General features: G+C 35.8%; 1 protein-coding gene and 1 pseudogene across 2 annotated transcripts in view; both read right to left on the reverse strand.

Moving 5' to 3' along the window:
* LOC125846792 (catalase isozyme 2) overlaps positions 1-13,338 on the reverse strand; it is a 186,530-nt gene that overhangs the window by 47,593 nt on the left and 125,599 nt on the right. The window lies entirely within an intron of this gene.
* Positions 1,461-11,478, reverse strand: LOC125846805 (ubiquitin domain-containing protein DSK2b-like; annotated as a pseudogene). The gene is made up of 8 exons (XR_007444396.1): positions 11,002-11,478; positions 8,702-9,454; positions 7,886-8,100; positions 7,657-7,770; positions 4,996-5,033; positions 4,184-4,301; positions 2,077-2,169; positions 1,461-1,995 (listed from the first exon to the last, which is right to left on the reverse strand). The product of XR_007444396.1 is annotated as a ubiquitin domain-containing protein DSK2b-like (transcript).

Consider the following 13,338-nt stretch of genomic DNA (forward strand, 5'->3'; position numbering starts at 1 on the left):
GTAGTTATAAAAGGGATTCGTATTCATCTCAATTTCAGTTACAAGAGGACGAGCAGGAGGAGGAGGAGGAACATCATTCTCAACCATCAGATTTGGTGAAGAAGTGTCAATGCTGGTATTGTTCTTCATATATTCAAAGGAAGAAAAATTAGATAAGAAATTAAGGAAGTAATAACTTTATTGATGCATAGTGAATGGAACAATCACTAGCGTCTTAATTTGACTGAACACAAAAGAAAGGAGATCTTAAAATTAAAGATTTAATTAAATATGTCATGTGTAAGGTATTAAAATTTAAAAACTTTCTACATAGATAATCAAATTAGAAAGCTTACATTGTTGTTAACCTGAGCAGCCATTTTCCTAATTGAAGCACTATTGCTAGATCCTGCTGGTGAAGCCATGGCTACTTAATTAATTTGAAAGAATAAGCAAGATTAGTATTGCTAAATGAGTGATGAGATGGGAAAAATCAGTAATGTAAGAGTCTTATTTATAGCTCTCACTTGTCATCTTAGGTATGGTCATATTTAGTAAAAAATTAACTCACTTGCCAAATATTCATTAAGATTTACTTGCCATACAATTTGACTAGATATGCATTTATAAATTTGTTATTTGTTAAAATTGCTTTCCAAAGGAAATTAATTAAGAATTATTAAATTAATGAATTGAAATACATGCAAATTGATATGAATATTTGAATAATAAAATTATTATAATATTTTCTTTTTATCTTATGTAGGGTCCATGTGGATGTTATTATATATTTTGTTTAGGGTGGAAAAAATGAAAACACACTAAAGTTGAGAATGATTGTTAAATTTTTCTTTAACAATAACAATTAGTATATGATAATTCAAAAATATTATTAGGGTTAATTATATTAATCATTTCTATCAACTTCGATCCACATTTGAGCTCATTTCATTTTCCTATTTAATAATTATTTATCTTAGATATACTTTTATAAAAGTAGAAAGCCCCAATGAAAAAAATTAAAATGTGAAAATACGCCAACAAAGTTGAACGACTTTTTAGCCAAACCATCAACAACTTGGTTTGCTTCCCGGCAGCCGTGGGTGACTGAGGATATAAGTGCAATTGAGTCCTTTAATTACTTGTTAATGTACCTTTCATTAAATTAGGAACCATTGATATCAATTGAGTCCTTTAATTACTTCTTGTTAATGTACCTTTCATTAAATTAGGAACCATTGATATTTAAATAATACAAGTGTCACACATCTAAATAGGAATTTGGGGAAAATGAAGAGAAGCCGGATCCATGAAAAATTTTACAATATGGAATATTGGTTTTCGAAGATAGCCATGTAGTCTGTTGTCTACACAAGACATTACAATGTCATATACTAAGCGAAATAAATCGTTGAACTCAAACAAGAGGCAAGATCAACACATCATAGCATAGCACACAAAAAACTTGATGCGCAGTTGAACAAGCAGAATACAGACAGCTACAGCTGAATTAACTAAGCATCAAGCAAATCCATTTAGCCTAGCATATCAAAAAAGAGATGCTAGACACAAGTGAAGTACAAATTATAATATACCAAACAATTTATGGGACCAATTTTAACATCGTATGTACAGGGGACTAAGCAACTTGTTCTTCCATCAATTTCCTTTTTTTTTTTGCCTCCAAGGGAAAAGAAAATGGAAGACAACAGTTGAGAGTCCTTCCAAAAATAAACTCCAAAACAAATATTTCCAACTAAAACTTAATGCTCCTTCCTATTAAGATTTGACGCTTGCCATGTCCAAATTAACAGACTTCATCTTGTCCCCATCAGAAGCTAGTCATATGAAAGAGAATGATAAAACATTACTGTCCAAGATTTCCAAGAAGTCTCTCTACTGCGGCATGAACATTGCCTGCAGTGGCAACCAATGCTCTGATATTTTCTTGAGTGTCAAAGAAACCCATATCTTGCAACTGTGCTAGCTGAGTGGCATATAATTCCTCCGGAGGCACTACAGTAAGACATCAACATTAAAAAGGTGAGGAAGTTAAAATTTGAGAGAGAGTGACTAAATAAAGAGGAGAAAATTAACCATTGGATCTGTTGGGGACACCACCCAAACCCCCTGACCCAAGTCCACCAAACATATTCATCAGCATTTCCATTCCCATGTTGTTGTCAAGGGCTGCAATTATTGAAAGAACCGTAATGATGTGAGTCAAACTAAAACTAAACAGCAGTATGCAAAAATAGCATTGTACTTGTCCTCCTATACATCACAAGAAGCCAGAAAAAGAATCAAACTAACCATACATTCCCCTATATGGAGGATATAAAGGATGGATTGTACTGACGCGACTGTATCTTAATATAGCTACATTTCATATCTCAGCATTTCAATAAGGGATGCTGAAGGATGTCACTGAAGCTGAGTATATCTTAGTACGACTAGACTTCATGTGTGTCAAAAGTGGAACTACTATCTACATGCTGTTTCATCTAAAAAGTAGCAGAAACTGATGAATGCATTCAATGTTCAGATTCCATATCTAGCCGATAGACTGAACTAACTGGCTAGCGCCTAGACAAACAAATTGGGAGGCACTTAGTCATCTTGAAAGGCAATTATCAGATCACATGACAGGAATGTATTGAGAAACTAAACCACTCCATTAGTTCCAATCCCTACAACACCCATATCCTTGTGTCCCCACCACCCCCAAACCTTTTACCAGCATCCCCAACCTATACCACCCACCCCCAATAGCTTTCCGTTATAATCATCACCTCAACATGGTGGCAACCCTTAACGTAGCATCAAGACTCCTTACATGAGAAATCTGTTGATGGATAGAAAATGGATTTAGTCAGTTTGGTCCCTAGTTTTGGTATCGAATCATATTTGGTGCAGCCCTGATGTTCCTTCTGATATAAATCAGCTAGGTATTATCTCAAAAAATAATAATTTGGTGTAGGCTCTTGACTTTTTGTATAATGACTTAAATCCCACAACATCGGGTTAATTATTGACTTACCTAGGAATCAGTCACAACCGATAAAATAACAACGAATTTCTGCCTAAGAAATAAAGGTGCAAATTGTTAATACTAAACCCTTTTCACAACTACTACTACTACTACTACGCCTAAGCACTCCCAAACAAGTTGGGGTGCGCACGCAATATGAGTCCTAATTTCTCCAATAAATAAAAATAATTGAAGTACTATAACAAGACTAAAACTCAACTAGTAGATATCACTCAACATAATTTGACCGCTGCATCTCTAGGTTGACGCAGGCCATGACCATACCATCCCAAGCGATACAGTTCCAATTGCCATTACTACAGTACTTAGTAGTTTTGGAATTAAAAGATATTTTGGGCTGGTAATTATTCCAAAAACTACAGCAGAACCAGGAACGGAGAAATGTTTTCCCCCCTATCCGCCCGACTCTTGGTCTTAAGAGTGTTGGTTTTTACTTTGAAACTCCGGTAAGTGCTTTTTAAACATATGTATAAAAAATATTTCATTTAATTAGCCCCTTCATGCTTACTATAATTAGCTATTTCGATGTCTTTACTTTTTCTTGATTTTGTTTGAAAGGACGCCATTATTCTCAGGGCCTGATCTGGTCAGTACCCAGCTTCTAGAGACTATGAGGAGTCGTTTGGTGTGAGGTATAATAACCCCGGAATAAAATGTATGATTAGATTATTCTGCGTTTGGTTGGAGATATTAGGTAGTCCTTGGGGTATTTATACCACATTTGTGCCACAGTGATGGGATAAGTTATCCCATGTAACTTATTCCGGGATAACTTGTTCCCAACCAAACGACCCCCGAGTGTAATACTAAAAAAAATATTCAATCAACCTTCTCGTGTTTTATCCTCAATGTGTGCTACCTCAAACCTTCTGGAGAATGTGTCATTTCTAAACTAAACCAAACTTTGTATGACTACACATCCATTTTAGTATCTGCATGTTTGGGACACTCATCTGTGGAAATGTTGAACTTTAGCGGCGCAACATTCACAGTAAAACTTACTTTTCACTTTGATAAACATCCTTCCATCACATAACTACTAGACCCTTTTTGCACAAAAAATTATAGTCTTGAACAAACTTTCAAAACAACGGCAACGGAAATATATTGGCTCTTAGATAAGATTATAACATGACTACTTATTGAAGTAACCTACACACTCCACTGGTAACATTGCAGTAGGGGTTTGGGTTTGAGGTATTCGAGGGCATAAAATTTACCTGCACCTCCCACATTCTGACCCGGTCTGCAAGAGGGAAAAAGACATCATCTCAGCATGGAGCCAGAAATACCATAAAGTTAACCAAAATGATCCAACAACATAAAGAAGATCTGAAACATGAAAAAGTAAAGTATGCCCTTCTTCCTTCCTAATTCAAGAATTGAGATGGTTCTCTACTAATGGAAAATTGAAATCTGAGAATATGTCTGAACCAATTTCATTGCAAGTGTATACAAGAAATGCTGACTAATAGGAAATAAGAAAGATATGCAGAAGTTGTAACATAAATCATGAAGCATGCAAAACACCAGCCAAGTGAACTTAANTTCCCAGACATTTATATTCTCAATCAGCAGAAAATGGCTACAATTGTAGAAGTCAGAAATGAACAAGGATGGAACCTGATTTTTAGAAGGTTCCTCAATGACTGGGAAGTGGAGAGAATGACTCAGTTCTATAATACCTTGGAACAAGCCAAGAACCTCACTTGTGAGGAAGACAAATTGACATGGAAGCTGGAGAAAGATGGCAAGTTCAAGGTGAAATCAGTCTACAAGTTACTAGACACTTCAACTGAAACAAAGGAGTTATGGCCTTGGAAGATGATCTGGAAAGGGAAAATACCACATAAGGTGGCTTACTTCACATGGCTTGTTGCAAGACAATCTGTTTTGACTCAGGATAACTTAATGAAAAGAGGAAAGGACTTATGCTCCAGATGTTTTTTGTGTGAATCTGAGACAGAGACAATAAACCATCTTTTTTTGCATTGTAAAGTGACTGAGAAGCTATGGAAGTATTTCATTAACCGAAGAGGTATCACATGGACCATGCCTAGAAATACTGCAGAAGTCCTAGCATGTTGGAATAGAGATGGAAGTCAGTCAAGACACAAGGAGAGATGGAAGATTGCCCCTGCCTGCATCTGGTGGACAATATGGAGTGAGAGAAATCAGAGATGTTTTGAGAACAAGAGCATCCCTTTCCAAAGCATTAAAATGAATTGTTTAGTGACCTTTTACTTTTGGTGTATCCATTCTATTCCCAAGGATCCGGGGGACATCACCCTATTCTTAGATAGTTTATGAGGGAGATAGGTGCTTAGTTTCTTTTTGGTAAACCCTCTATAAATTTGATGTAATTACTACAGGAGTTCACTATTGGTGTACTTCTATGTTTATAATACCAGTTAACTTTCTCAAAAAAAAAAAAAAAAATTAATGTCTTACACTTATTATTTTTTTTGATAAAAGTAACAGTTAGTCTATATTTATCCACAGGTATACTACCTCAAAAGTGTAGTTCCCCTCCAAAAGTGTTATAGTTACATAGGATCCTATACCTACCAAGTTACAGCCAGTCTATAGTTGTGTTGATTACTTCTGAGCTATCTAAGACTACTTGTTTACACCAAAAATAATACAGAGCTAAACATTTAAGCTTAAATCTTTGTATGTTGCTCTGCTTTCCTTCATGACATCTCTGGTTCCTCTCTAGCCATACTGTCCACCATATACATGATGGGACCATCTTCCATCTCTCCTCCTTTCTACCTGCATTTCCATCTCTATTCCAGCACTTCAAAACCTCTTTGATCCTTCCTGGTTTCACCCATGTAATTTCTCTCATATTGGTGAACATTTGCCACAGCTGGGTTGTCCACTTGCAGTGTAAGAAGAGATGGTTGACTGTCTCTCCTTGCTCTTCACACAAAAAGCACCTGGAACACAGGTGAACGCCTCTTTTGTTCAGGTTCTCATGTGTCAAAACTGTCTCCTTAGCTAACAGCCAAGTAAAACAATTTACTTTATAGGGTATCTTGGTTTTCCATATCATCTTCCAAGGCCATTCTACTTCCTCACTACCAACTGTGTTGAGATCTTCATATGCTGAATTTACTGTGAAACACCCTTTGCTCCCCACATTCCACACCAGTGAGTCCTCTTCCTCAGACAGGTTACTAAATTGTGCTAGGGTAACCAAAAACTCAGTTATTCTGCACATCTCCCAATCATTTAAATTCCTCCTGAAGTGGAAATTCCACCTCTGATCATTCCATAGTTCGGCTACAGTTGCTTGTTGCATTTGACATAGGTCGTAGAGGTCAGGAAACCTTTGGCTTAATGGGACCTGACCACACCAATTGTCCATCCAGAACGCCACCTTTCTGCCATTTCCNTGTAACATGTTCACTAGATAATTCCAATTCACATGATCATATGCTTTCTGAATGTCCAACTTACATATTATGCCTGGTTGTTTGCTCTTCACTCTTGAATCCACCAGTTCATTTGCTATCACCACTGCATCCATAATCTGCCTTCCCTTAATAAAGGCCATCTGTTGTCTGTCGACAATTCTGTGAATTACCTTTTTCAATCTTTCTGCCAATAGTTTTGAGATAATCTTGTACACTCCCCCCACCAGACTGATGGGTCTGAAGTCATTCAATTCAATTGCCCCCACCTTTTTTGGAATAAGTGCAACAAAAGTGGCATTAAAGCTCTTCTCAAAACATTCTCTAGCATGGAAATTCTGGACACTTATTATTTACTTAGTTATTTTTGACATGGGATATCTTACACTTAGTTTAATTGACAAGCAAGTCAATTTCAACATTTGGATGAAACTATGACTCCCTGTATGTATTGCCTTGAGTGGTTTGATGTCTTAAAAGTATATCAGTATAATGAAAAATGCAAATTTCTACATCTGGATGAAAGCATGACTCTTGTGTCCATTATATACAAAATCAGAAGATCATAAGAGAAAATGTAATATATCAAAGAGAGAGATATTGTTAAGATTCACAAATCTATGCTTTAATTGGTGGAGAAATTAAAATAAGAAGGCAATATTATGAGTTAAATATAATTCTACAGATAAGAGTTCAAATTACTGAAGTTTCCTATCAAGAAACTGGAAACTATCACCGCTTTATTTGTAATTTTATAGGAAATGGGAGCGACTAATATGCTGCAAGTTTTGATGAATAAGTATACTTCCCTTAGAGATAAGTGAACTTCATCACAGCTTAATTTTTATGTTATGGAAAATGGGAGAAATTCAGTGATTTAGAGAGGTATAACAGTGGATCTAGAAATGCCCAATCCAAAGCAAAAAAGTACCAAGTGCAGTATATCGATTTCTTACACTTCCCCTTTGACTCACATAGTTAGCTTATGACTTCTTTTGACCAACAGTCTGAACTAATGATAAAGTGTCATTCCAATTGGACATGTTGATGTACATGGCTTGTCTCATCCACAAATAGGTAATGAGGCTAAATTAGTGAAAAGCACACTTATTAGGATTCAATTAACCAAACACCATATTCAATACATCCAATGCACCATACACATCAAGGAAGCAAGATAAAGATAGCAACCAGAAATGATTTTACCTGCATTGTCTCAGGGGAAGTCATCTGCCGAATAAATTCAGGGTTTTGCATCATTTCTCGAAGATGGGAGTTGGAATCAAGCATATTCCTTAGCTGTGGATTCATCCCAAGCATCTGAACACCAAGATACTACCGAATGAGAACTTGACAAGAAGCTTTCCATAAAAAATAGAAGAAGAGAAATAAAGACATAGATGACTGCAAGCAAGCTTGAAGTCACAAATTATACCTGGTTCATGTATTGAGGATTTGAGAGGAGAGACTGCATCATCTGTGAGACGGCTGGGTTTTGCATCATCTGATTTAGTGAAGCAGCATCTGGCATGCCACCCAGCATTCCCTCAAGATCTGGGAGTGCAAGTCCACCTAAGCCAGCAGGCGGTGGTGCCCTGGTTTCCCCAGCAGTGTTTGACCTAGCAGTGGTATTAGTTTGGCCAGCTCCAGCTGCAAAAAGGCAAAGTAAGGAAAAAAATAATAAAAATTGAACATATAACAAGAAAACCTTATGAAATACCCTGATGCCTAAATACCACCTGCTCAAAGCACCTAAATGAAACATAGAATTACGCATACAGCATGGGCCATGGAGGATGAAAATTCTTGCAAAACAAGCATGAGAAGCTTATGAGAACCTAACATTTTGTTTGTAGTGTGCAATGCTACCCCTGGTGTGTAAATTCAAAACACACATTGCACCAGTCATTCACAACCAATCAAAGCAGCCAAGAATAGAAGTCTTGAAGCACAAGAGGAGGAGAAGTCACTGCCTATTACAAGTGAAACCCGACTTCAATCAAACAAGAGGCAAAGGCCAGCAGAGACAAAAAAACATGGGGCGATTTCTTCTCATTTGCCAAAGCCATGGCAGCAAAGACCCATTACATGTGTTTGTGGGAGGTTGCAAGTAACTAGTGGAATAGTCGAGGTGCGCAACCCAGACACCACCGTTATCCCCAAAAAAAACCAAAGAGGTGAAGTAATTAAGCATGTCCAAAGCAAGCAAATTTTGTACAAAATCGAAGGATATGAAATGATAGTAGCTTACTGCCAGCAGAAGCCCAAGGATTAGGAAGTGGATTAGTATTTGGAGCAGGTGTGTTAGCAGTAGCCTCAGAACCAGTAGTTGGAGGATTAGTTGACTGGTTTCTGCCTTGCCCCGCACCCTGAACCCCCAAAAGAGCTGCGAACGGGTTTGAACCCACATCACTTCTTGCATCTCCACCCATAGTTGTTGCATTTAGGAGAGGCTCTTGGACATTTTCATACATGCGCCTCAGCATGTTAAATCCCTCGGGAGAAGATTCAATATTGCTCATTGCCCTGTCAGTATTACGCATCATCTCACGCATAAGTTCAGGGTTTCGTGCAGCCTCCATTGTCTGACGAAGAGTAGCAGGATCATTGAGAACGTGAGCAAGCTCTGGATTACGATCCATGATCTCTCGCATTTGAGGATTGTTCATAATCATGTTACGGATGATTTCTGGGTTATTCATTAAATTCTGAACGAGAGGCATATTCAGCATGTCTCTCATCATATTGGGGTTTTGGGTCAACTGCTGCTGGACCTGCTCGAAATCCGGAAGGCCAGCTCCAAATAGACCACCGCCACCGCCTCCACTTCCAAGACCAGGACCAAGGCCCGATCCAGAAAATGGTCCACCTACATTTGGAGCGGCATCAGAGGGTGCATTCTGATTAGCATTTGGATTTCCAGTATTGCCTGCACTTGCAGTATTAACAGCGGCAGCTGGTGCAAAACCTCGAACCAAATGGACGGTATGATCTGCCTCAAGACCTATCAACCACATATAAATAAGATAAGCAACACATAAAAGAATATTACTGTGACAGCCTGGTAACACGTCAAAAACATATTTCACGGAGATAGAATATAATCATGTAAAACATAATGACAAGATACTCCATCCATTCCCAATAGTAGGAAAGTGGAACCATATTTCATCCCCAAGCCCCGGTTTTTTACAACTCGGATACCCTCCTTGTCTGTTCTGATCTTTTAGAGGTCGCTATTAACCATCAGCACCTTGTTTCTATAGAGTATAATCCTTGTAAAAGTTTCCTTGGAACACAACTCTCAACTAGGAATCTAGGGTCTGCAGGCAAGTCAACACACCAGACCTTTCTCTTAAGCTATAGTACTTGCAAATCTATATATTATCACTTCTTATACATTTTTTGGAGATGATGCTCAATCATATGAACGGAAGTCGTTTTCATCATTAGCTATCATCACCATATGAAGTATGAACTGAAGTATGCACCCTTTAAACAGAGAAAGCATTAAGTAGAGGTCCTACTTTGTGGCAATACTTCCATACAATTCTACAACCAAAATCAAATGTCGTATCTTTAACTATTGTTCTTGAAGAGCAAGAAAAGAGAGGAATTTTACTGAAAGATTTAGTTCAATAATAACTATTGAAGATTACTGATCAGCGAATATCATTTTCACTGATTTACTATCAACATTTAGGCCCACTTATCAATGAACTTCCCAAAAATCACATTCAGTTCATCACTCCTTAGTTTATCCCCCTCGATTTCTCAGGTAGTCAACAAGGTAATAGTAGCATACAAAGCCTACTTAGTCCATTACCCATTCTAATATGTGTCTCCAAATTCATTACTTGTTCTTCAATGTATGCACACATAACCCTTAATTCCACTTTAAAACATGAAATCATTCTCCACTTTGGCTAACATCTTGTGTTTGTGCATTCTATTTCAAGACTGGACAATAAATAGTGATAAGCACAGATCTTTCTTATTCTTTTTTATTGATAAAAGGGAGAGAATCACAACACTTTCTTACTGGGTTCATTAGCAAAGAAACTACATATGCAGGAGCCAACCTAAGTCCGGCTATTCATCTTTCTTGAATTCATTAGCAAAGAATCTACATATGCAGGAGCCAACCTAAGACCGTCTATTCATCTTTCTTGAATTCATTAGCAAAGGAACTACATATGCAGGAGCCAACCTAACTCCGTCTATTCATTTTCTTGAATTCATTAGCAAAGAAACTACATATGCAGGAGCCAACCTAAATCCGTCTAATCACCTTTCTTACCATAAATAGATAACCCACAAAAATCAAACCTTCTAAACCAGGAGCAGCCTTTACATGTTGCAATTATTATACAGAAAAACCAATAACGACAACCAAGAAAATAGCATGTCACCAATCCCCATGACACAAAAAAAAATTGCCTAATTAAATTAGGGACCTTTTCCAGGACTATACCGCATATTTACTAAGCAGAAGCAATCAAGTCCTCCGTGTATCAAAATCGGAATATAGATGGGAATAATTAATATTACCGTAGCTTGTTAGGGTTTGCTCGTCCTTTAAGATCCGGCCTTTATAGATCAATCTCTGCTGCTCGGCAGGAATGTCGGAGTGCTGAGCAAGGGTGGACTTGAAGGATCCAACACTTGAGTCTAGAGCCACCTGAACGGTAAATTTGGAGCCGTTGGAACATCGGACATTGATTATAACTTTTTGATCGCCGGTGGCGTTATTCTCGTTATCCTCTTTTGCCGCCGCAGCACTAGTATCACCGCCGCCCATACTCAAAACCCTCCCCTTCAACAATTCGGGAGGCCTGTTGACTAATCAATGGCGAACTGAAATCTGAGATGAAAAGTGATGAAATCGAAATCGCCGATTAATCGGAAACGGGAAAATGAAGAAGAAGCCCTAATTCAGATGATTTCACGATTTCAGGGCGAAACTGGTGAAGCGAAGATAATAAAGAAAAGTAAATGACAGAGACTCTTTTATTGCATTTTATTATATTTGTGAAAATAAATACCAATTTATACTTCTACTCCAGATACCAAATCACCAAAAATGTATAATTCAATGTATTTCTGCAGTTCACTTTTGTTTATTTATTGTATATTATAACTTTTTATTTTATTTATAAAAATATATTTCTTTAGTTCATTTTTATTTATTCACTATATTAAAAATAGTTATTCAGTTTGAAAAAACAAGAGATAATTTACCTTTTTGTATCTATTTTATCTTTCGTATTAAATACTACTTCATTATTAAGTATTTATTTTTAAATTATTTCTCAAAATTAATAATACATACCAATTAATATAAATTTATACAAATGGATAAATAAAAATAAAACATACTCCCTCTGTCCCTAATTATTTGTCCACTTTTGAATTGGCACACCTATTAAGAAATCAATTAATGACATAGTGAATTTATCATTCTACCCCTATTAATTATGAAGTGGATGAAAAGTTCTGCATTTTTCAAAGTAATTAGTCATTTAATTGAGGGTATAACAGGTAAAAAAAATTGTTATTTCTTGATTTGTCAAAATAGACAAGTAATTAGGGACAACTATAAAAGGAAAAGTGAACAAGTAATTAGGGACAGATGGAATAGAAATTCAAGGAAAAAGGATATATTTAGTAATTTTAAATTAAAAATACGTGTAATGTATTACTTTCTCCGTCCAATAGTAGTTGTCTATATTATTTTGGGATGTCCAACAATACTTGTCTACTTTATGAAATCAATAGATAATTTTACCCTTAGTATATAATTTACCATTATTATTAATTATAGTCATTTTCTTATTACATTTTTTAAAATATTGTATTTATTATATTCAAAGGGTGATATAGTAAAATTACACTTCTATTAATAGTTTCTTAAGAAGTGTGTAAAGTCAATAATGACAGAACAACTATTGCTGGACAGGGGAGTAAATTTTTTTAAAATTTTATAATTTTAAATATGTGATATGAGATGTAATTATTTAGAATATGACATTTTGTTTACAGAGATTTTTTTTAAAAAAAAACATAGAAGTAATAAAACAAACCAATAAGAATCGAAGGTGCCTTGAAGTCGGAGAAACTAGAAAACAACGATATTAAGGAATGGTGGGGTTCCACCGGCATGGAGGGTACTGCAATATGGTTATTGGTTGGTGGGTGAAGTGAACATAAATATTGTCCAATTGTCTCTTCTTCTTTTTTTCATACTCTAGTTCTTATTGCATGAACAATATTAGAGTTAGGAGTTAAAAGGGCAATTTCTTTTCTTTAAAAAAACATAATAGCATATCAATTTTTTTTAACTAAAAGAGTAAAATTGATTTTAATATTTTTCGAAAAAAATTGACTCCATTTACTCCGTTAAAATAAACAAAAATCACTGTCCCAACAACGATTTTGTCGATTTTTTTCTCTTAAAATCGTTGTTTTAGCATCGCATTTGTCAATTTTATTTTATTTTAAATCGCTACACCGGCAGTGATTTTGTCAATTTTTTTATTTTAAATGGCTGCTTGAGCAGGTTTTTAAAAAAAATAAAAAAATATGCAGCGATTATCTTTTTTTTTTCTTTTTAATTTTTTTCCAAAACTTCTTTTAAAAAAAATTAAAGACACTTTGGAATAAAAAAGGTTTTGGAAAACTTTGAAAAAATGTTTTGGAAAAAAACCCTGCTAAGCAGCTATTTAAAAAAAGTATATAAAATTTAAAGAAAATCGCTGCATTTGCAGCAACTTTAATTTAACTTTTTTTATATATATAAAAAAGAAAGAAACGCTGCTCGAACAGCGATTTATTTCTTTTTTTAAAAAAAAAATAGACCAAATCGTTGCCCACAGTGATTTTTTTTTA

Source organism: Solanum stenotomum, chromosome 12, assembly GCF_019186545.1.
Source record: "Solanum stenotomum isolate F172 chromosome 12, ASM1918654v1, whole genome shotgun sequence".
NCBI lineage: Eukaryota > Viridiplantae > Streptophyta > Magnoliopsida > Solanales > Solanaceae > Solanum > Solanum stenotomum.